General features: G+C 42.1%; 2 non-coding genes and 2 pseudogenes across 2 annotated transcripts; all 4 read left to right on the top strand.

Annotated features, from left to right (window-relative positions):
* The first annotated feature begins 4973 nt into the window (after window positions 1–4973).
* LOC121182727 lies at window positions 4974–5164 on the top strand. The gene has a single exon (XR_005894131.1). It is a non-coding gene; the product is annotated as a U2 spliceosomal RNA (small nuclear RNA).
* Window positions 5165–5542: 378 nt separating this feature from the next.
* Window positions 5543–5656, top strand: LOC121182756. The gene has a single exon (XR_005894157.1). It is a non-coding gene; the product is annotated as a U5 spliceosomal RNA (small nuclear RNA).
* A 1102-nt stretch (window positions 5657–6758) lies between these two features.
* On the top strand, window positions 6759–6939 carry LOC121182729 (annotated as a pseudogene).
* Window positions 6940–7286: 347 nt separating this feature from the next.
* LOC121182758 lies at window positions 7287–7417 on the top strand (annotated as a pseudogene).
* Window positions 7418–22840: the final 15423 nt, after the last annotated feature.

The following is a 22840-nucleotide window of genomic DNA, read 5'->3' as shown; positions in this document are numbered from 1 at the left end:
CTCAATTTAATGAGTTCTCTCACTGTTTTATACTTGAACTGTAAAGTGAGTAGTAGTCTGCCTCAAGTTACACAATGCACCACAGAGAAATGTGTCAGTTTTTTATACATTTGCAGACATTTTATTATGCAGTAATGTGTTGTTTACAGTGTTTTGTACAACTTCACAAATGTTTTTCATTGGTATTATTTGCTGCCTGTGTGCTGTTCAATTTTACAGTTTTAAGGCAGCAATTAATTCAAAGTGTCATGTGTTGAATTTTTAAATGTATTTGCACAAATAAAAGCAAAAAAATCAACAGGATGGTGTTTGGTGGTTATTTTCACATAAAACTAAATATAATAATGAATAAATTTTAATTCTAAAAAGTGTAAATAAAACATATTTTGAGTGTGAGGTGTCAACACTGGAGAAGAGTTTATATCGAAATTAACTCAATTTTAGAGTCACACTCAGTGAGGGATGAGTGTTTTAACACCAGGAGGAGTTCAAGTTAACTCTGTTTCAGAGTTAAAAATTCAGCTCCAGGAACAGAGTTATTTTAACTCTGCCACAGAGTCTATTCAATGGTCACACATGTTCACTCAGACTGAGCTGATTTTAACTCACAGAGTTTATTCCAGAGGCTAAAATTTACTGTGTGTGCAGTATTTCCAGCTTTACACATGAACTTGTACAAAAACAAACACTTCTGTAGTGATGAAGAAAAGTGTCCATGTAACATTTAGGGCTTGACCATGGTCAAGGACTTTAACTGACTCGTCTGTCCGTCCTGAGGTTTCTACACCTGTCCCCTCCCCCTTAGTGTTCTTGGCCACAGCAGTGACTGTAACAGGTCCCTGCTGACCTCTCATTTCATATTTTTACAGTGTTTAAATATATGACACCATGTGGACACAAAATCATCTGAAAGGATTTTAAACCTCAGGATGAGGCCACTTGAAAGTTTACTCATCCCTGGAACAACATCTGATGCTGTAGCTGATTTTCTCACCTGGTCATCTGCATCTCCAGAGCACATGTCCATCTGACCACTGCTCCCAGCATCTCTCTCCCTCTTCCTGTCTCTCAGTACTTCCTGCATTATGACCAGGCCCTTTGAAACCCTAGCCCTTGTGTATCTGTCCTCTGTCTACTTCTTGTCTTTTTCCTGTTTTCCTCTGAGATGAAGACCGCGTCACTGCTCACTGGTAGCACATGGTAGGACAGACACTCAGCCCTGTACCCATTCATGGTTCATAACAAATAATTCCCCACTGTTTTCCAGGTGAGTGCACACACCACATTGGACACATGTTCATACACCATATACCAGAGGTGTGGACTCGAGTCACATGACTTGGACTCGAGTCAGACTCGAGTCATGAATTTGATGACTTTAGACTTGACTTGACAAAATGTAAAGAGACTTGCAACTCGACTTGGACTTTAACATCAATGACTTGTGACTTCACTTGGACTTGAGCCTTTTGACTCGACAAGACTTGCTACTTTCCTCAAAAACCCAAAGATTAAAAAGGATGTTATTAAGGAACGCTCTGTATCTTTCTTTGTATGTGTGCGTCTGTGTGTGTATGTGCTGTTGGCACAACATCCAATCAAATTAGATCAACGTTGTTTTGATCCGACAGCATCCATCCAATCAAATTGCAGTACAACCAATGAAGACGGACTGTCAAACAGCGCGCTAGCTGGAAAAAATGATACCAAAGATAGTTTCGTTCGGGTATAAAAACTACGAGGTGGTCTATAAAAAACGAATTGCAGTATGCAAAACATGTGGCTCGAAGATTACAGATGGAGACGTAACAACTTCGAACTTCGTTCGACATCTGAAGTTGCACAAAGAAAGGGTAAGTTCTGAATGAAAGCTTACATTTATTGGCTAAGTAGCTAATTTTTCTTTGCTGTGTAGCTAAATCATTGCAAACACGGTAATTTGTTGCGTCTACTGCGAGTTCACTCCCTTATTCATACCTTTGTTATGTATTTTTTTAACAGGGCTATGGTTGAGGTACTTATACATAACATTAGTCAAGGTATCACACAGTAGACGGCGGTTAGCAGCAATGCATATTTTAGCCACCTACAAAGAGGCAAACCTAATAAAATCAAGGTCACTTTAAATGTGCGCTATATTAAGAATATGTGTACCGTTTTAGCTTGCTGTCAGACGAATATTTCCGACAGGAAAACAAAGTTATACTGCTCGTTGTTCTTACTCTCCAGCAGTCCATTGACGAAAAAACAAGTTAGCTTGCACACGTGAGTTGCTGGTCTATGTGCTGCAACGTAACACACTAAAATACAAAATATATTATCACACAATGTTAAGATTGATATTAATAATATGAGTATTAAGAGTAGTTTCAATACAGTTCATGTGTGGTTATAAGGGATGTTCTGACATCTGTTTAATATGCTTACCTCTTACAGATTTGAAGAATACCAGATGAACAAAAGCATCACAAATGAACCATAACAGCCTTCAATCTCGCAATTCCTGGACAAACGTGTAGGGCATTACAGCATGAGCCATCCACAGCAGAAAGCTATCACCAATGCAATACTGTCCGACTTGATTATTGATTGCAACATGCCCCTGTCTATTGTGGAAAACAAGAGTTTTTGGCACTTTTTAACAGTACTTGACAGCAAGTACAACCCAGTGTGTCGCAGAACACTGACATTAAAAACAGAGAAACTCGCTGAAGAGAGACGTTCAAAATTAAAAACTCAATTGAGCAACACTGACCATGTTTCAGTCACTGTGGACATTTGGTCTGACCGAAAGATGAGGGGATTCCTTGGTGTCAATGTGCACTGGATAGAGAAAGAGGCAGAGAGAATACAGCTAAAGTCCAGTCTCTTGGCCTGTGAGCGCTTCAAAGGCTCGCACACAGCTGAAAGAATCTGTGACCAATTTGAGGCAATATGTGATGAATACAACATTAAAGATAAACTGGACTACATAATTAGTGACAATGCTGCCAACATGCGAAAAGCATTCACTGTGTGCTTCCCCAGTGAACAAGAGGATGACGATGATGGAGATCATCTTGATGATCCTGAGCTCTGGTGTGACTTAACCCTGGAAGATCAGCAAACAGTAGATGCTGCTATGGCAAAGAAACAACACTTGCATTGTTTCGCGCACACTCTTCAGCTGGTGGTGGGAGACGGTTTGAAAGAAACAAAAGTGGTATCTCCTTCTCTCTCAAAGTTATCAAAACTCAGTTCACACGAGCACACGAGCACAACATTCAAAGATGTATTTGATGCTGAATTTGGGGAACAGAAAGGCATCCCTGCTGCAGTCAACACAAGATGGAACTCAACACTGAGGCAAGTGAAAGCAGTTCTCCAATGCAATCATCTAAAGCTTGTTGCTGTTCTAGAAGAGGCTGGGCACAGGGAGTTGTCATTCACGGCACGGGAGTGGAATCTGTTGAAGGAGTTGGTGGACATCTTGACGCCATTTGGAGAAGCGACTGATTTGACACAGGGGGAGAAGGTCATCACAATCAGTGCTGTTGTTCCATCTGTCTTGTCCCTCAACCACCACCTTGAGAAGCTGAAGCCTCAAGTCTGCTTGCTGAGTGGTCTGGTCAGAAGTCTCCAGGCATCCCTGAAAAAAAGGTTTCTTGGAATCTTTATTGGCCAGGACACAAGATGGGATCACTGCCCCTTTTTCAGATCCAGTCTACCTCAAAGCAGCTGCCTTGGATCCAGCCTTTACTCTGATGTGGGTGGAGCCCCATGTGCTGGTCGATCATGACATCAAGGCAGAGGTGGGACAACGAGTTGAAGGTAAATGTCACAGAGTCTAATGTAACTTTTTCCCTAATCTGATTTAACTGACACAAATAGTAAAAGGACTCTTTTGTTTCTGCTATTAGACTGAGCAACCTGTGCCTCTTGTTGATGAAGAGCAAAAGGACCTTAGAGAAGGAGAGGGGCTGTTTGCGGCATACCGTAAGAGGCAGAAGAAGGATGTTGGGACCACTCCAGCACTACAGCTAAGTCACTACCTTGACATAGCCGAAGGACAAAACGCCCTTTTGTTCTGGGCATTAAACATGAAGACTCTTCCTTCACTGTTCCGAATGGCCGTCAGAGTCTTGGCAGTGCCTGCCTCCAGTGCTCCAGTGGAGCGAGTTTTCAGCCATGGTGGCATCATACTACGCCCCCATCGTGCACAAATGACTGACAGACTTTTGGCCAATTCGGTCTTTTGCAAATGCAATGCAGCATAGGCCTCTGACATATAAAAAGCACAACCCTGTTCATTGTTGTGTTCATGTATTTGTTATGTTTCTCACATGTACACACACACACACAGACAATATGAGATGAGATAAATACAGGACAGGACAGAAACTGCTGTGGAACTAGTTAAAATGCAATATGCCCTGGAAATACGTTAGCACTTTTGCACAAATAATTACAGTTGCACCTGTTTTTTTTTTTTTCAAATGTGTTCTGTAAGGGAGTGGTTTAAAATGAAGAATATTCTTGCAAAATATCAGTTAAATGTTAAAATGACTGGTTAATAGTTAAATTAGGAAGTGCATTGTCAACACTATGTTTTTCTGCAATTTCAATTGCACTTGTTTTAATAAATAAATACAGATTTTAAAAGCATACATGATCTGTGTAAATATATTATTGCTGTGTGGTTAAAAGGACTCGAAAGGACTTGAAACTCAAAGTGTAGGACTTTGGACTTGACTTGGGACTTGCCTGTCTTGACTTGGGACTTGACTCGGGACTTGCCTGTCTTGACTTGGGACTTGACTCGGGACTTGAGGGCCAAGACTTGAGACTTACTTGGGACTTGCAAAACAATGACTTGGTCCCACCTCTGGGAGTTGCTAAGTGGCTGCAATTGATAAGCTGGCTTACAAACGGGACACCGCGACAAGTGACGGTTGTACCAAGAGCTTGATTTGGACGTCAAAGGCTTGGGCCTCATCGCTTCTCGGCCTTTTGGCTAAGATCAAGTGTAGTATCTGTTCTTATCAGTTTAATATCTGATATGTCCCCTATATGGGGATAACGTATTAAACCCATTTTTAGGAGAGGGAGCTGAAAAGGGAGCTTGCTCCGCTCACTCCACGCATTGACCCGGCACTGCAGTGCCGCCGGGAACGGTGCACCTTTCTCTTGCTTTGTAGAAAATCAAGTTCTGACACACGTTTATTTAGGAGTCAAACTTTTACAGTGGCTGAAGGAAAATGCGGCTTAGTTTTTATCAAGTGAATTGTGCACAACCACTCAGTTGATTTACTGATATCACCCAGGGAACCCAGCTCAACAACACAGTGCACCTCAGCTACGATGATTGGTCGCGGACTCCCTGAAGACACTTGATCGTTTCCCAGACTTTGTAGTCTCCATGTAAAAGCCAGGCCTGGATTTTTCAGGCTGGAGGTGGTGGGGAGGCTGGGATTTAGCACGCGGCAAGCCAAGGGAGGCGCACCGTGACGGTGGTAGCCGGGACGACTAGGCTCCTCAGCTGCTCTCTGAGACAGGCCTGTTCTGACTCTTGTTTCTCTTCATAACGCACAAGTCTTTCGCCTTTTACTAAAGACTTCCGTGGAGAGGAACACCAATGAGTTGAAGTTATTTTGGCTGGCTTGGCCTTATGGCTGAGCCTTTTGAGTTGGTGAAAAGTCAAACATCTTTATAGAGCGCCACAAGTGTGAGCTCCCCTGTCTGACTTTGCTCTTTCTTTGCGGAAGAAATGCGTGCTAGGTGTTGTCATTTCGCTGGTATACTTTATTTTTAGGCTTTGGTGGGGATGCTGGCGTCTTTGAGACAAGAAAAGTGTACATGATGACAATAAAAAAAGAAATAACGCTACTGAATGAACTTATTTCTTCAATATGACAGATGATGCTTGAAAAATATACAGTTGTAAGAAGCAAAGGAAACAAGAGAAGCTTTTACAAAAACAAGGTTCATGCAGCATTTTCACTTTGCACTCATCAAACACACATTCACAGATGAATACATGACTTTATGTGTGTACAGGTCTAGTTTTTTTTTGTATTCTTTGACAGAGGCACAGGTACTGACATAGGTCTGAGATGCTAAGAGAGAGAGAGGTTAGGACGAGGGAATGCATTATGCCAGAGAGTGTCCTCACCAAGATATAAGTACCAGTATGTGTGAGTGTGTGTGTGTGTTTGTCCTTTGATGCCTTTGATGTATCAACATTCTACAGTCTGATGTCAGAGGCTGCAGTAAGTGGACACACAGCCAGAGACAAGTTCAGAAGTCAAACAGGAGCAGAAACAGTTGGACTGGACAGGACTCATGATTTAGGAAGAAAGAAGCACTCAGATATTTCTGCACAATTATTGACAAGGAAGGGAGGAGCTACTGCTGTTACAAGGACAAGAGGAAACTACAGGAAAGTCCAGATCACCTCCAAGGTTTTCAGTAAGTCCATACATGTTAGTAGTTGATGTCAGTGTTTAGTTCATTTAGTGAAATGTTTTGAAAAGTGTCCCACGTGGGCCTTTGCTTTCTTTCCCAAGAGACAGCTTGACTAGTGGCATTTCACACAGTGTTCCTTTGTTTTTGGCAGAGCAGTGCATGATGGGTAGATCCAACAAAGCGCGTTTGCCGCACGCCGCAGCCTATTTGCAGCAGTGTTTGTGTCTTTTCAGCCATAAACGTAACAGACAAAGGGGAGCTGATGCTCAAGGCACTGAAATGTGGGATTATGCATTGTGGGCACCGTCAGCCAGAGTGCTGTGCCTGGTGACCACCACCCGCTCTGTTCTTATCAGTTTAATATCTGATATGTCCCCTATATGGGGATAACGTATTAAACCCTTTTTTAGGAGAGGGAGCTGAAAAGGGAGCTTGCTCCGCTCACTCCACGCATCGACCCGGCATTGCAGTGCTGCCGGGAACAGTGCACCTTTCTCTTGCTTTGTAGAAAATCAAGTTTTGACACACGTTTAGTTAGGAGTCAAACTTTTACAGTGGTTGAAGGAAAATGCGGCTAAGTTTTTATCAAGTGAATTGTGCACAACCAGTCAGTTGATTTACTGATATCACCCAGGGAACCCCGCTCAACAACACAGTGCACTTCAGCTACGATGATTGGTCGCGGACTCCCTGAAGACGCCTGATCGTTTCCCAGACTTTGTAGTCTCCATGTAAAAGCCAGGCCTGGATTTTTCAGGCTGGAGGTGGTGGGGAGGCTGGGATTTAGCACGCGGCAAGCCAAGGGAGGCGCACCGCGACGGTGGTAGCTGGGACGACTAGGCTCCTCAGCTGCTCTCTGAGACAGGCATAACGCATAACGCACAAGTCTTTCGCCTTTTACTAAAGACTTCCATGGAGAGGAACACCAATGAGTTGAAGTTATTTTTGGCTGGCTTGGCCTTATGGCTGAGCGTTTTGAGTTGATGAAAAGTCAAACATCTTTATAGAGCGGACAAGTGTGAGCTCCCCTGTCCGACTTTGCTCTTTCTTTGCGGAAGAAATATGTGCTAGGAGTTGTCATTTCGCTGGTATACTTTATTTTTAGGCTTTGGTGGGGATGCTGGCGTCTTTGAGACAAGAAAAGTGTACCACATGGGCCTTTGCTTTCCTTCCCAAGAGACAGCTTGACTAGTGGCTTTGTGGACAGACTGCAAAAGCTGACATATACAACTGCAGCTCATACTTACCTGGCTGTGTTGCTGTGCTGACCCCTGTGAATTTGAATGTGAATGTGGCCTGTTAAAAGCTCCAGCTTCAGTAAATAGATTTTTAACCTCCAACACTTTGCTCTGAAGAGTCAGTGACAGGCAGCTGAGTGGAACCAAGCAGAGAGGAGAAGTCAGTCATTGTGACGTTCGCCTCCACACTTCACACACTCCTCACACAACCACAAAGCAGGTGGAGAATGTGTAACAGTGTGTGTATATGTGTCCTTTCACAGACACAAATATTATCACTGTTATATTTGGAGGAACAAAGTGGTGATGAGTGATCTCACAGACACAGAGAGCAGCAGTGTGGACAGTCTGTAGGAGGGTGTGCATGTGTTTGCCTGAGAAACAACAAGAGAATTTTGCTGTTTGAGTGTGTTTCTGACTTTAGGAGCATGTAGAAAGTTTGTGTTTTATCTTTGATGTGTTCGTCTTTGCTAAATGACCCATTTGCTTCTATCGTCTCTGTATGTGGATGATACTGACATGAAAAGTAAAGGTGAAGGTGAAATGAAGGAGATACAGAGAGACAGTACAGGAAGGAGTGAGTCTACATAGAGACAGATGAAAGGAGGGAGAGAAACAGGTGGAGGAAGGAGAAGCTTGAAGTGGTGAGTTTTCAATACACTGAATAAAAACACAGCTTTCCCTCATAATTAATATTTTTAAATGCACATCAAAACATGAGTCATTGAGTCATTTTAAAATTCATTCCTGATGTCAGGAGTACTAGCTTTTTCTGGGGCTTTTATTTTCCATGGTCCAGAATAAACCTTAAAGATTAAACTAAGATGCATGAATGAAAGTTCACTCCATCTCTGTGTTTCTCTGTTAGTGTTGATGAAATCAGTACAGCAGGTGTCTCTGCCTGTTTCTAGTTCTGCTTCCTTCATTGGAGCAGAGCTGTTTTCATCCTTCATGTCTCCACCTGTCTGATCCTATTAGATCACAACACGTCTGCTGAGCTGATCAGCTCTGTAGCCCAGCAGATGGTGAGCTGATGATCCTTCATGATGGAGAAAATGAACATTTATTCAGCTGATAATAGAAATGAGATTGGTTTTTACTTCTGTCGAGGGAATTTATAGAATCTGTTTTGTTTGTGATCAAACTGAGATTTTATACTTTTCCTGTAGTCCTCAGTTTAAATGAAGGACACATCCTCGCCTGATGTGAAGTCAGGGTTTCTTCTATGGGACAGCCAGAGCGATGGTGTGTGTCCCGTCAGTGTCCAATAGCTGATCCACAGCTGGACAGCTGTCCTCCCTCCCAGCCCGTCTTCTGTCAGAGGGCTGGAGCTGCTCTCTTGTGTCCTGTAAGAGTTTGGACCTCAGTCTCTTCTCCACCAGTCTCCCCAGACAGAGCAGCCACACACAGACTGTCCTCCGTCTTCTGTCCTTCAAACCAGGACAAAGCTCCATGTCTCCTTCAGTCTTCTCACTGTCATTGTCCTGCTGTCTGCTGTGACAGAGTAACAGAGCTTTAAATAAGATCTGTGATATTTTACTGAAACCATTCTGAACCTTCACTGATTTATTACTTTTATTTCATGCATCCAGGTAAAGAGATATGTTTTCTTCATTTTGAGTCAAATCATGAATGATTTATTTTCATCTGGTTTACTTTACTTTTCAAAAACTGTGTGAGCATCTGGAACATGAAGATGAGGCTAGTTGCTTTAATCTCTGTCTTTCTTGATAAGAATCATTTCTTTGGCACTGACAGACGTCTGTTGATGTTGCAGGTTCAGTAATTATTCATCTTTTTCTCACCCTCCTCCGTTTCCTCCTCTCATCAGTTTTTCTTCTACCACCTGCTTCTTCTTTGCTCTTCTATCTGAACAGTGACAGACGTTATTCTCTCAGGTGTGAACCAGTGTGCAGCTGCTTGTGCAGTGAATAATGTAGTGATGAGTCTGATTATGCAGCAGGTAGTCGTTCATTCATCAGCCCAAAGGTTAAATTAGCTGAAACCAGACATTTACTGGTTTGATTCACATGAACAGAGTTTTGCTTTGAGAAATTTCCAAAAGTCACAAGTTTGTAATCGATGAAGATTCTCTCCACATGCTGATACATCCACTGATTCATTTTATCTGTTTTTCCAAAACCTCTGAAAAGAAGAAAAAGGAAAATGTTCTTCACAGCTGATTTTAGTCTTCAAATATACAAACGTTTCTCCTCTTTCAAACAATAAAACAGAAAAATTAAACTTCTCTTTTTTTCTTTGCATAAATCATGATGAATTATCATTGATGTTTATTCCTCAGTGCTGGTGCAGATGTTTGAGAAAATGATTTACATTCTGCATCTACATGCTGCATGACTGTGTTGTGTGACTTCAAACCATGAACTGGTTTGAAGTCCAGACTTAACTGGCTGTGTCATAAACCACAGTGTTTGAAGAAGGATGTGTGCAGAGCTACAAAGCTAAATGACTTAGATTTGTTGGGTATTTGGTTGATTGTCGACTGTCGGACATGACACAAACCTAACATTTCCTTCAGTTCCTCCACATTCAATCGTGCTCTCACATGTTTGACTTTCTGTCTTTTTGTAATTGTTGCTGCTTTGCTCTGATTTTAACATGATGCAGTTCATGCCTGGTGTCTGATTGTTTGTTGTCTCGTGTTTTGCACCATCCTGAACCAACTCGTTGATCTTGAATTGCAGGTAGAACGTGATGCTAATGAGCTGTGACAGTGTTTAACAGTGTGTGCAGCTCGGCAGTGTGTGAGCACATATCTGTCCATGTCCATTAATGCTGTCAGGTGGTCCTCTGTCTCTTATTGCTGTTATATTATTTAATCCACTTTCACCATCAGAACAACTTGTTATCACATTAAACAGCAACAACTTGACATTATGTCCAGTTCTCACTGAGGCTCATGGTGTCACACAGGCTGTTTTTACAGTGAAAGCACTGAGGGACAATCATTTATGATGGTTGGATTATTGACAAGCAGGAAGTCTTACAGGATGTGGATGAGACAGACAGGATGGATCAGGGAAGATGATTCCACTGTCCTCTGCTGCTGAGTGTGTCTGACTCCGTCCTGTTACACTACTGAATAATGAGACCCTATACTGATGGAATAACTGCTGCTTGGAGGTAAATGTTCTGTTAGTCTCTGAGAGTCAGTCACATTAATTACAAGGAAAAAAAGTGAAGTAATTAGTTCAAACAAGTGTGAGAACAATTAGTGTGTAAGCAGCATGGAACAAATCTGTGGCTGCTGCGTCTCCTTTAGCTGCTTCTCTGCTGCCATAGTGAGGTGAGAAGGACTCTGAAGCTGCTGCACTTCACACTGTAACAGCTGCTGCTTTTCTTGGTGCTGAATTCACCAACCCAGCTGAATGGTCCTGAGTGAACAGTGAACACATGAATATCTCTTTGACCAAAAGCAGCTTCAGTTCCTGCAGACAGTCCCTATGAGGAGTAGTAGTTAGTTGAGTGGAGAAGCACTTTTATTTGTGGAGCATCTATCAAATCAGTCCAGAGTGAGACCTCAGGGTCTAAAAGATCTCACAGCTTCTTCTCTCAGTCAACACAGCCTCAGATTCACCAACATTAGCTTGACACACTGACATCCAAAGGTTTGCTGGAGGACAGAAACACTGTGGGCTGGAAATGAATTATGAAACAAGGCTCTTAGAGGTCAGGAGCTTTGAACTCAGCAGTAGACATGAGTGGACTGAACTCTGTAAAATGAATCAGAATTTTTTCTCAGCAAATGCAATGCAGAGGACATGTTCTGACAGAGGAGGTTTCTCAGGTTAAAGTCTGTTTCTAGACTTTGAAAAAAACAAAAAATATAACGATAATTGTGTCACAACACACACACACACACACACACACTCACATCTGGTATCATGTGGACAGTAATAATGTATGAAAGCTTTCAGTGTGAGTGCAGAAATCATTTCCATTTCCTCCACCTGACCAGTTTGACCAACATGAAACAGACCTGACTTGTCTCTGAGAATCAGCTGTCTCACTTCTCTACAGAGCCCCTTGAGTGACATGGGGGAAAAAATGAAACGTTTCTAGTGAGCATGAAATACTTTCTGGTGCACACGACAAAGAATCTTGTGCTTACGAGAAACCTTAGGTTAAGCACAGGCAGTTGTGCTTCCTGTGCGTCTGCCTCTAGGCTCATTAAGAACATTAACCTCAAAGAATGGCTGCAGAAGTGGACTTATACTCTTCGCTGAAAACACGAAACATACCTGATAGTGTCATCAACCAACTAAAAGATGATAAGGTAAAGGCAAGGCAAGGCAAGGTTTATTTATATAGCACCATTCGTACACAAGGTAATTCATAGTGCTTTACAGATTACATTAAAATCATAGAATAAAAGCAAATCATATTACATAATAAATAATAGAATAATAGAATAAAAGAAATATATTAAAACATTGGGGCAGAAAAAATAGAAAACAGTAGAATAATTAAATAAGAAGAGTGCAGTTACACAGACAAGAACACAGACAAACAGGGGACAAACCAGAAACACTAGGGAGGTTCTCCCAGAAACACGAGGAAGGAGGGAGAGACTGTCGGCTCCTAACATGACTTTGTACCACGCTCTCCACTAAAAGATGGTGAAGAGAGAAGTTTCTGTGCTGTATTTTTTCATCCTATTGTTAAGTGATAAAAGCAAATAAATTTCAAATAGATAATTAACCAAATGTGAATCAGGCCCATTTTCAATCTATACTGACTGATTAACAAAATGCTGATTTTATCTATTTAAAATGAAATCTACAACAGTGAAGTCTGCAAAAACTGAAGGGGTCTGAATACTTCCTGTAGCCACTGTATGTCACTCACCTTAAGAGCAGTGTTTCATCTGCTGCTTCCTCTTCACATCCCACTGGCTGAAGCTCACAGCTGTTTAATGTCAGTGTAACTGAATCACTTCATTTAACAAGTGGAGAGTTTGTCAGGCAGCTACACTGAACCAGACATAAAGTCTAGTTTACTGAGCCCTGTTCATGGTCAGAAATCTGATTTCCAGCTTCATGACTTTAAGTATGTGTGATGTGTTTCTTTGGTGAATTACCATAGAAATAACTGCCACTGCTTATCAAGCTTTATTTAAGAGAAGAACAGAGAGAGAAGAGTGTGTGAGAGAGAACAACTCGCTTACTTTGGTAAGTGTCAATAAAATCTATCATTTCTTATCTAAATGGATTAATACTTTTCTTCTTCTTTTTTTCTGTTAAATGTTTATGTCATTGTGTAGCTGTTGATTTAAAGTGCAGGTGTTTCACCTGCTTGGAAATTAAATTAAATTAAATTCCCTTTGATTCAATGTACAACAACATAACATTGAATCAAAGGGAATTTAATTTAATTTAATTTCTTTTGACACTCACAAACAGAAAAAAGTCAGTTTAATGACAAAGTTAAACAGATTTCAATAATGTGATCTGAATTCATTATTAATGTAAAACAGAAAACACTCAGGACACATCTAAATCATCAGTGGTGAAGCCAGCTGGTTTGAAAAGTCACATAATTAGATAAATGGAGATCACCTGTGTGCAGCCAAGGGCTTTCAGGTGATTGTAGTATAAATACACCTGCATCTGGAGGATCCAGCTTTTGGTGAGTGAGCAGAGAAACTCTCCACCATGAAGACAGAACAACACTGAGTGTCTCTGAGAAAATGGGATTGAAAAGCAGAAATCAGTGGCTGGATACAAGAGAATTTCCAAATCACTGAACTTCCCTTGAAGAACAGTTAAACCAATCACTATGAAATGGAAGGAGTGTGACGTCGGTCGGTCCTCCATAAACAGCTATTATGTCCAATGGAGCCTCCATATTCAATCTGTTCTTCACCAGAAAGAAAATAATTCTTCATCAATCTTCAATAAAAACACTGTGGAGCTGAAATATGAATTTGATCATTTTGTCCCAGCAACATAGGTGCAAAGTAGATGTCATCCATTTATCATTCTGCTCTCAGGTGTATAACCACAGATGGTTATTATACAAACAATCAGCTGGCTTTCTCTTCAGAGATCACCATTGGTTTTTCTTTGTTCAGACTCTGTAACAACACTTCTAATTTTTTCAGCCACAGTTATCAGACCTGCTTTCACAATTATTTCTTATTTCAGGCTGAGAGAGAAACTAAGAATCTTGTAAAAGCTGCAGGCACAAGAAGTGAATAATACAAACCTCATTGATCCTCTCTGAGGGAGCTACTGCTTTGTTTTTCCTCCACACACCCTCCACAGTGTATTCCTCTCAAATCATAGCTGTGAAACTGTGTGTGTGTGTGTGTGTGTGTGTGAAGATATGCTTGAGTCAAAACATGGCCTCCTGCCTTTACTGTACTCAAAAACAAAAACAGCTGTTAGTGTGTGCCATATATAAATATGCAGCTTGGCTGAGAGGTCATTTCACTCGTTAGCAGAGAAGGAGAAAGACCTGAAGCAAAGAAGAGCAAAAATGAGGCGTTTCAGTTCAGAAGAGGTTTTAGAAATGGTGATGCAGCCTTCATCTGCCAGCGAGCTGCAGGACTCCTCTGAAGACACAAGTCTGACATGGAATGCTCACTGGAGTCCTCCACTTTTGTGAGTACCTGTGACCCTTCCTCTGAAAGTGGAGAGGACAGTGAGGATCCTAACCATGAGTGGACAGCAAAGAACGGACAAGTCTGGTCTCCATCTCATGCAGAAACGCTGTGCTACATTCAGGCACCCACCGGCATGATCCCAGGGCCCACTAGATATGCCATATCAAGAATTCATGATGTGCCATCCTCTTTTGATCTTTTCATCACTCCTGACATGATCCAGCTCCTTTTACAAATGACAAACCTACAGGGGAGGCGTTCAGTGACAGGATGGATTGATGTGGATGCCCAAGAAATTCGTGCATACATTGGACTTCTCATCCTGGCAGGTGTGTACAAGTCCAAAGGAGAATCTACTCGCAGCCTATGGGATAAACAGAATGGGAGACCAGTCTTCAGAGCCACCATGTCCCACAAATGATATCAGATGAACTCCAGCCTCAGATTTGAAGACCGACTCAGCCGTCCTTCTCGACGCAAGGAGGACAAGCTCTCTGCTTTCAGGGAAATGTGGGACAAGTGGACACAGCGTCTCCCACTCCTGTTCAATCCAGGGCAAGACATCTGTGTTAATGAGCAGCTTGTACCCTTCAGAGGCCGCTGCAAATTCCGGCAGTACATGCCCAGCAAGCCAGCGAAGTATGGGCTGAAAATCTGGGTAACAACAGACGTGGCCACATCATATGCCTGGAGGTGCCAGGTATATACTGGAAAAGCCACTGGTGGAACTCCAGAGATGGGCCAGGGAAAGAGAGTCATCCTGGACATGACTGAGGGGCTCAAGGGTGTCACAATTACTTGTGACAATTTTTTCACTTCATACTCACTTGCCCAGGAGCTTCTGAGAAAGAAAGTGGCCCTGGTGGGGACCATTAGGGCAAACGAGCCTGAGCTTCCTCCCAAACTGAAGCAGACAAAGGGGAGAGCTGTCTTCTCCTCTCTGTTTGCTTTCACAACCACCACCACAGCAGTGAGCTACATCCCATGGCGAGGAAGATATGTTCTCCTTCTCAGCACCAAACACCGGGAGCCAGCTGTAAATCCTGATGAGAAGCAGAAACCACAAATCATCGCTGGCTACAATCGCTGCAAGGGTGCCGTCGACAACCGTGACAAGGTATGTGATTATATGCTTTTCTTACTATATGAATTGATTCCAGACTTTGTCTATTTATTCTCACTGATTTCATGTGTTTGAGATTTATTATGATTCCTTATCATTCATTAGACATATTTCTTGCTTTTATATAAAGAATTAATTAGATAAAATACTTGTGAATGATGAGGAAGGACATTTATTTATATTCTTTTTTTTTTCTTGGTTGTTTGTAGGTGGTCAGCACCTACAGCTGTAGGAGGCAGACCCTTCGGTGGCCTCTTGTCCTCTTCTTCAATTGCATCGATGTCTCCGCCTTAAATGCTTTGGTGCTGTTCACTGCTGTGGATCCCTCCTGGAACCAACAAAAAGCATACAGGCGGAGGTTGTTCCTAGCTGGGGAAATCCATGCTGTCCTCAGAGATTGTGCGGAGAAAGCACCTCCCGCGTACTCCAGCTGCTGCTGCCATGGTGGTGGACTTACAGACCACTGTTGCTGCCCTCCCAGAAACCACCGACACCATCACTGCCACTGCTGCCACCAGCTCGACCAGAAGGAGAGGTGTATGCTGGTTGTGCACAGGACTAAAAAAGAGGTCTTCTACCACCTGAACCAAGTGTAAGAGGTGCATTTGCAGAGACCACCAGGTCACATGCTGCATGGCCTGCTGGTCTGCTGCAGGAAATGAACTAAACTAAACTAAACTAAACTAAACTAAACTAAACTAAACTAAACTAAACTAAACTAAACTAAACTAAACTAAAACTGAACTAAACTGAATTGAACTGAACAGACACACACACACACACACACACACACACACACACACACACACACACACACACACATACACATACATCTCATTGGATCACAAAGCTTGGATATTTCTGTTTCAAATTTGTTCATATTTCATATTTTCTGTTGTGTTCTCTTTTGTTGAAGTTTTCAAAGTTGTTGCAGTTTGCACAATAAATGTTAACATTGATGAATAAGATGTTGATTTATGTTATTTCACACATACACACATGGTTTTATACTGTAATGGCAGTGAGATTAAAAAATGTGGTTTTAATGGAATTGAATGAGGCATTTTTTGTCAGGTTATTTCATTTTAGTGTTTCCTGTTTTATTTTGGTTATACTTTAGTTTCCGGTTGTTCACTGTTTTTCCCTCTCCTTCCAGGTGTCTTGACTTCCCTCTCCTTGTGTGCTCCTTCCACCTCCTGATTGCCCTCCCCCCTTAATGTGTTTCACCTGTGTGTAATTGTCTCTCCTCCCCCTGATGTATTTAAGTCCCCGTCCTCCCTGCGCTCATCACCAGATTGTCTTGTGTGTTCTTCGTGTTCTAACCAAGCTTTCCAGCGTTCGTTTCTGTGTGATTATTGTGTATGACCTCTGCCGTGATTTGTTTGGACCTCGAGCTGCCTATCCCTTGTTGTACCTCTGCCTTCGTGAACTGACTTTCTGTGAACCGATACTCCTGAATCCTAACTCTGCGCCTGTGTCCTCTCTACTAATTACCTCAGCCCTGACATTTTTGGCCACGAGGGTGCCAAAGGGAGTTTCTGGCATTACATAAAAAATACTAATGCAATCAAATCAATTTTGTTGTTAATCTTTGACATATCCAAGACTCTAATCACCACCAAAGTCTCATCCCTCTACTATTTATTATATGAAAAATAATTCATTTTTTGTGTTTTTAATAATAAATAATTAATAGTTCAAATAATTAATCTGGAATTTAACAAAACACCTCTTTCTTCAGATGCTCAGTTTGAAATAAATGAGACAGGAAACACAGAGTGTCTGAGGTTTTCTAGAAAGCAGTGAACTGACAGATGACAAACAGTAATGCTGAGGCTGACTCAGTCTGTTGCTCCTCTCCTTCCTGCTCTCATCCTCACTGCTGCCGTCTGAATGTGACAGGTGGACTTTGAAGTTTTCTTCTCCCCTTAAGGAGCTTAAATGCAGTAACGGAGGAGTCATGATGGTGGGTGTAACACAGAACTTCACTTTGATTTTATCCCCAAGTGGTTTTCATTCAAAATATGTTGTTTCACTGAGAAGGAATTTTCTCTTCCACAACAACAGATGTGAGGCTGTTGATGGATTTTGTGTTTTATGAGTTTGTTTCTCATCACGCAGCTTTATAATATATTATAACATCATATTTTGGATGTGTTGCACCTTATTGTAATTCAAAGGCAAGACACACAAGATGCATAAAGAATAAGGAAGAATACTTTGATTAAACAACAGACAGGCTGGTTCTGTTAGAGTAAAATGTCTGTGGATATAATTTGCTTCAGTCGTCTCCTCTCTGCTGACATCTGGGGACACAGAGACAAAGCTCGAGCAGAGTCTAGTACTGCAGTAATATGAGCAGTGAGTCAGTCAGTCACACATGTTGTGAACAAACCCCCAGTTTAACATTACTGTTTAAAGCAGTTCTGTTACTGTTACAGTCACTATCAGACGTGAACACAAAGCAGAATCATTTCACGTCTCAGACCTGATCACACTCTCATCTTATTAACAAGCTCTGTTTGCCTCCTCACCCTTTGCTATATTTCCCAGAGGCAGAATGATATGTTGGTAATATTCTAAAGAGCTGATGGAAATAAAAACCACAGTAAATACAGTGAATCAAACACTTTGTCTCAGGGCTGGACTGGGACAAAAAAATGGCCCTGGCATTTTTGGCAAATATTTGGAATAGATTTCCTCTTACACACACAAAAACCAACCATGTTTCAGTAATTGAGAATATGAGCACAAACTGCCCTGTGAAGCAGAAAGGGCAAGAGCTCAACAGGTTGCAAGAATGAGTAGAACTCTGCATTTTCATACACTAAAAACAAACACCATGAAGGGGGGGAGCCACTCCATGTTTAAAATCAAATCATTCCATTATCTGATGATCTATAGCTGTTAAACCATCCAAAGCAGCTCTGCAGTGTTTCCATCTGTGTTCATGTTGCTGTTTGAGGGTTAAGACTTGGTTTCAGGGTTAGGGTTAGAATTGGGTTTTGGTTAGGTTTGGAAGGGTTAATTCTTAAATAATCACATATTGTGACTTCAGTGCACTGGCACAGGTGCCTGTACAGTGTCCCCCCCTTCCATTTATGGTTTGTACTTTTTCAGAGTCAGATTTATATTATTGTTGTTTTTTCTTTTTCTTTTTCTTAGACAACCTACTGGGTGCCCCTTCATTTTGGGTCTGGGACGGAGAGTGCCACCTCCTCTCTCTAAAGAAACCTGGAGTCATCTGCAAGGGTCGATAAAGGTTATACAAATAAATACAATAAATAACAGACAAGGCAATAAATAATATTAAAGATAAGTGCTTGAGAAAATAAGTATAAGTGCCATATATGTAAAAACCACTATAAATAGGAAGAAAAAGCATGCAAAATTTTCCATAAAATTTTCTGAGGTCATGCAAGGCATAAGATCAGTTTATATATATACACACCCACACATATACACACCATAAAAGAATATTATAAGCCTCATTGTTTTATTATCAACCCTATTTTATTTCATAGAGATGCAGTGGCTCCATGATTTATACTTAGTTCCAGTTGGATGTGTAACCTGTAGGTTTTTCTTTTCCACATGATTGTCTTGAATTTATTAAATTCCTCTAATGTTTGCTAATCTTTCATCCCCTATTTGAGGATAATTGGTTTCTTCAGGAGGCACTAAGGGAGGATACAGTAAACAGTGATAGAAGTTATGAGATTGAGACATGGGGGGTATAGAGGTTAGGGTTGGAGTTAGAGGGGGGAGTGGAATGGTTAGGGTTAGGATAGGGGAGGTTTAGGGGTCAGGTGATGAGGTAGGAGGGAGAGGGGAAAAGGGAAAAGGGATAGAAGGGTTAAGATTAGGGAAAGTATATGGATGGGGAAGTAATAAAAGGTTAGGGTTAGGATTAGGAGGGGTAGGGAGGTATTAGAGAGGGTAGAGAGGTTAGGATTAGGCAAGGGAGGGGAGGAGGGAGGGAGGGACGGTTAGGGTTAGGAATGGGAAGTACGGGTTGAGTTTAGGTAAAAGGGAATACAAAAACCGGGGTGGGGGAAAAGAAGGGGGAAAAAAGGGGGGGGGGGGGGGGGGGGGGATTTTTTAGGTCAATAATCTATCTGATCTACAGGTATTGGAGCGAGCACTGTCCACTGGCAGGTGGATTATCCTATGCTTTTATGCTATGGTTTCAGTGTAACAGTTTTACTTTAGAGTTCCCTCAGGATAAGGATTGCTCCCTCAAAAAGTGCCAGTAGAGTTTAAATTTTTTTTTTTTAATTAAATAAATACAACAAAACAATCAATGTGGAAAAAAAGACAACAATAATCCTGCTCAGAAGACTATGTTCAAACCATTGTTAAATTATCCTTTTGAGTTTTCTATTTTTCTTGAATTATTCCTATTGTTTTTAGTTATGTCTGTTCACTCGTTCAGTTTAGTGTATATTTAGCCCAAAGGGAATTTTTGTTTTAAATTTTTCGATCCACCATCTCTCCTGTGTCTTCCGTTGACCCTCTGTCCAGGTAGTACACGTCTGGACCCCAGTGATTCTCAGATGCTGTATTGAGTGGGTCTTGAAGTGCTGTACCAGGGGGGTGGGTAATTTGCCCTCTTCCAGAGTGCGTATATGTTGCTGGAGTCGGGTAAGTAGAGTCTTGCCCGTTTCTCCCACATACATTTTCCCACAGGAACCGCAGGTAATACAGTAAATTAAGTTCTGACTATGGAGGCTGAAATTGCCAATAACTGGCTGTCCAGCACCCCCATGTGGATTGAATAAGAATTTCGTTTGGTTAAAAGCTCAGTGTCTGTCACCATTTCCACCGGTCACACATCTGCCGAATTTGGCCTGGACCAGCATATCTCTTAAGTTTTTGTTTTTACGAAATGCAGAGAATGTTCTGTATTTACTGAATCTGTTATGGTCCACCAAAAATTTCTGAAAGTTATTCTTCCATGTATTCTGCAGATGAAGGTATGGTATGGCGAAGGTTGTGACCAGTGGAATGAGCGACAACGTGTCTGCATCTCGGTTCCCAACCTGGGACCGCTGCTCGGTTATTATAGAGGAGGGCACGGCGACGGGACCCACGGGAGCGAGAGAGGCCAGCGTCAGTTTTTTAATCGTTCTCAGGAATCGGCTGGCGTATCCCCTCTGTCTGAGGCTACGGAAAAGTATGGAGATGGCGTTATCGAGGTCTGACTGTCGTGATGAGATCCTGTGGAAACGAATGATTTGGGATTTTACTATTCCTTTAAAAGTATGTCTGGGGTGATAACTGGTCTTATGTAATAGTGCATGTGTATCTGTTGGCTTAAAGTAGACCTTGGTAAGTAATCGTTTATTGTTTGTGTCGATTTTTTCAAAAAATGTCGTTGTATCCAGGAAGTTCACTTCATTTGGGTGTATGTTATGTTTAACTTTTATAGAAGGGTGATGGTTGTTCAAAATGTTAATAAACTCATTAAAGCTCTCTTGTCCATGTTCCCATGCTCCTATTATGTCGTCTAAAAAGCGGAGATAGAGGGTGGGTTTTAAACAGCATTTGGCTAAAACCTCTCGCTCCCACTCACTCATATAGATATTGGCATACGAGGGAGCATATCTATGCCCCATCGCCGTGCCCTCCACCTGTAAATATTGATGGTTATTGAACTCAAAGTCGTTACATCTCAGGCATGTTTCCAGCAGGTGTAAGATTTCAGCGTCCGGTCTCCTTGTGTCAGGATATCGGTGAAACACACGTCGGACAGCCTGAAGCCCCATCTCTGTATTGATATTTGTGTACAGGCTGTCTACATCTATGGTGAACAGAAGTGTGTTAGCCGGAAAGCTCATGGGACGAATCCTGTCTAGAAAGTGGTAAGTGTCTTTCAAATAGCTGGGGTGCCTGCAGGAGAGGGGGCCTAGAAAGGAATCTATGTATAGAAACAATAGGTCTTCCCGGAGGAACTGCGCAGGGAATAGTCCAAGTGGTGGGATCCTTGTGGATTTTGGGAAGGAGGTAAAATTTTCTATTACGCGGCGGGCTGGGTCCAAAGAGGAAGTTCCTCTGTTTGGCTGTTATGTATTTTTGGTAGTAGAGATTTTGAACAATTTCACGAACGCGTATTTGTGTTTGATCTTGAATGCTTTTGTCTATGATTTTATAGTATTTTGTATTATTTAGTTGTCTATGTGCTTCATAAGCATATTGATGCTTGTCCATGATTACTATTTTTGATCCTTTGTCCGCTGGTTTAATTATGATATTTGGATTGTTTTGTATTTTTTTTTAATATCCAATCTGTCCTCCACTGTATTAGGTTTTTTTTTTCAGCGGAGGAATATGATTATTTAAATGCTGTAGGTCGGAACGGACGAGCGTCTTCACTCCGCCGCCGACTCAGTCCCAGGGGGGCTCCCAGCTAGACGGCAGAGTGAACAACGCCACATCCGGGTTCTCGTTCGAAAAGTAATCAATTAATTTGATCCTTCTGTGATACTGATAAAGATCCCTGCGCAGTTCCGTCCGGTCAAAGGTTGTGGGTGGTGGAATAAAGGTCAGTCCCCTCTCCAGCAGGCACACCTGGTTTTTGTTGGGACGAAAGAGTGTGGATAAATTAAGAATGTTCGAGGGGGAATTCCAGGATAGATCGATGTCAATCGGCGGGCCGACGTCCCCGTCCGCTACCGGAGGGGAGACCGGAGACTTGGATAGAGGGTAAGTGGAGCTATGATGGGTAAGGGGAGGGGGAGAAAAGGAGGGGAGGTGGGTTGTAGGGAGGGTTAGGGTAGGTAAGGGAGGGGGGGAGGGATAGTCGGTTTGAAGTCTCCGGTCATCCGGCTCAGGTCGGGAGTCTCGGCCCGCCTTGTTCGGTATCTCCCTCCTTCTGTCCTGATTAGGTTTTGGATAAATGATAAATTTATCTCTAACTCTGTGCCCCATAGGTGGAACAGGCGTTCAGCTGTTTCCGGGGTCCAGTGAATGTTGTCCGTTGCTGTATGAAACTGGTCGGATGGCAGCGGTCCCAGGGAGAGAAGATGACTGAAAATGAATTGGTTAATCGTGTTGAGGTTGTTTTGCTGTTCCTGTGGGAGAAGAGGTGAGTAGTTTATGATGGGGAAGAAAATGCTGGCGTTAGGAAAAACAGCACGAGCCCTCCTATATAGAAGGCGCAGCTGTTTGATGGATGTCTTCTGGGGATCTTGGTCCCTATTATTAATTCCTATAGAAAGCATCAGCAGTTTCACCAGGAGATGTTGTGGTGTTTTTTCTAAAATCTGTTGAAAGTGGTAGAAGGTGGCTCCGGGGTAACTATCCACCTGGACTTCTTTGTTATTGTATGGTGGTATACGACTCAAGTTCGAGTCACCCAGGAACCAGATTGGTTTTTTGCCTTTAAATTCCCAATCCGAGATTTTT

This window comes from Toxotes jaculatrix, chromosome 5, assembly GCF_017976425.1.
Source record: "Toxotes jaculatrix isolate fToxJac2 chromosome 5, fToxJac2.pri, whole genome shotgun sequence".
Lineage (NCBI taxonomy): Eukaryota > Metazoa > Chordata > Actinopteri > Toxotidae > Toxotes > Toxotes jaculatrix.
The sequence above is the reverse complement of the archived record's forward strand: the minus strand, read 5'-3'. Positions and strand labels throughout refer to the sequence as shown.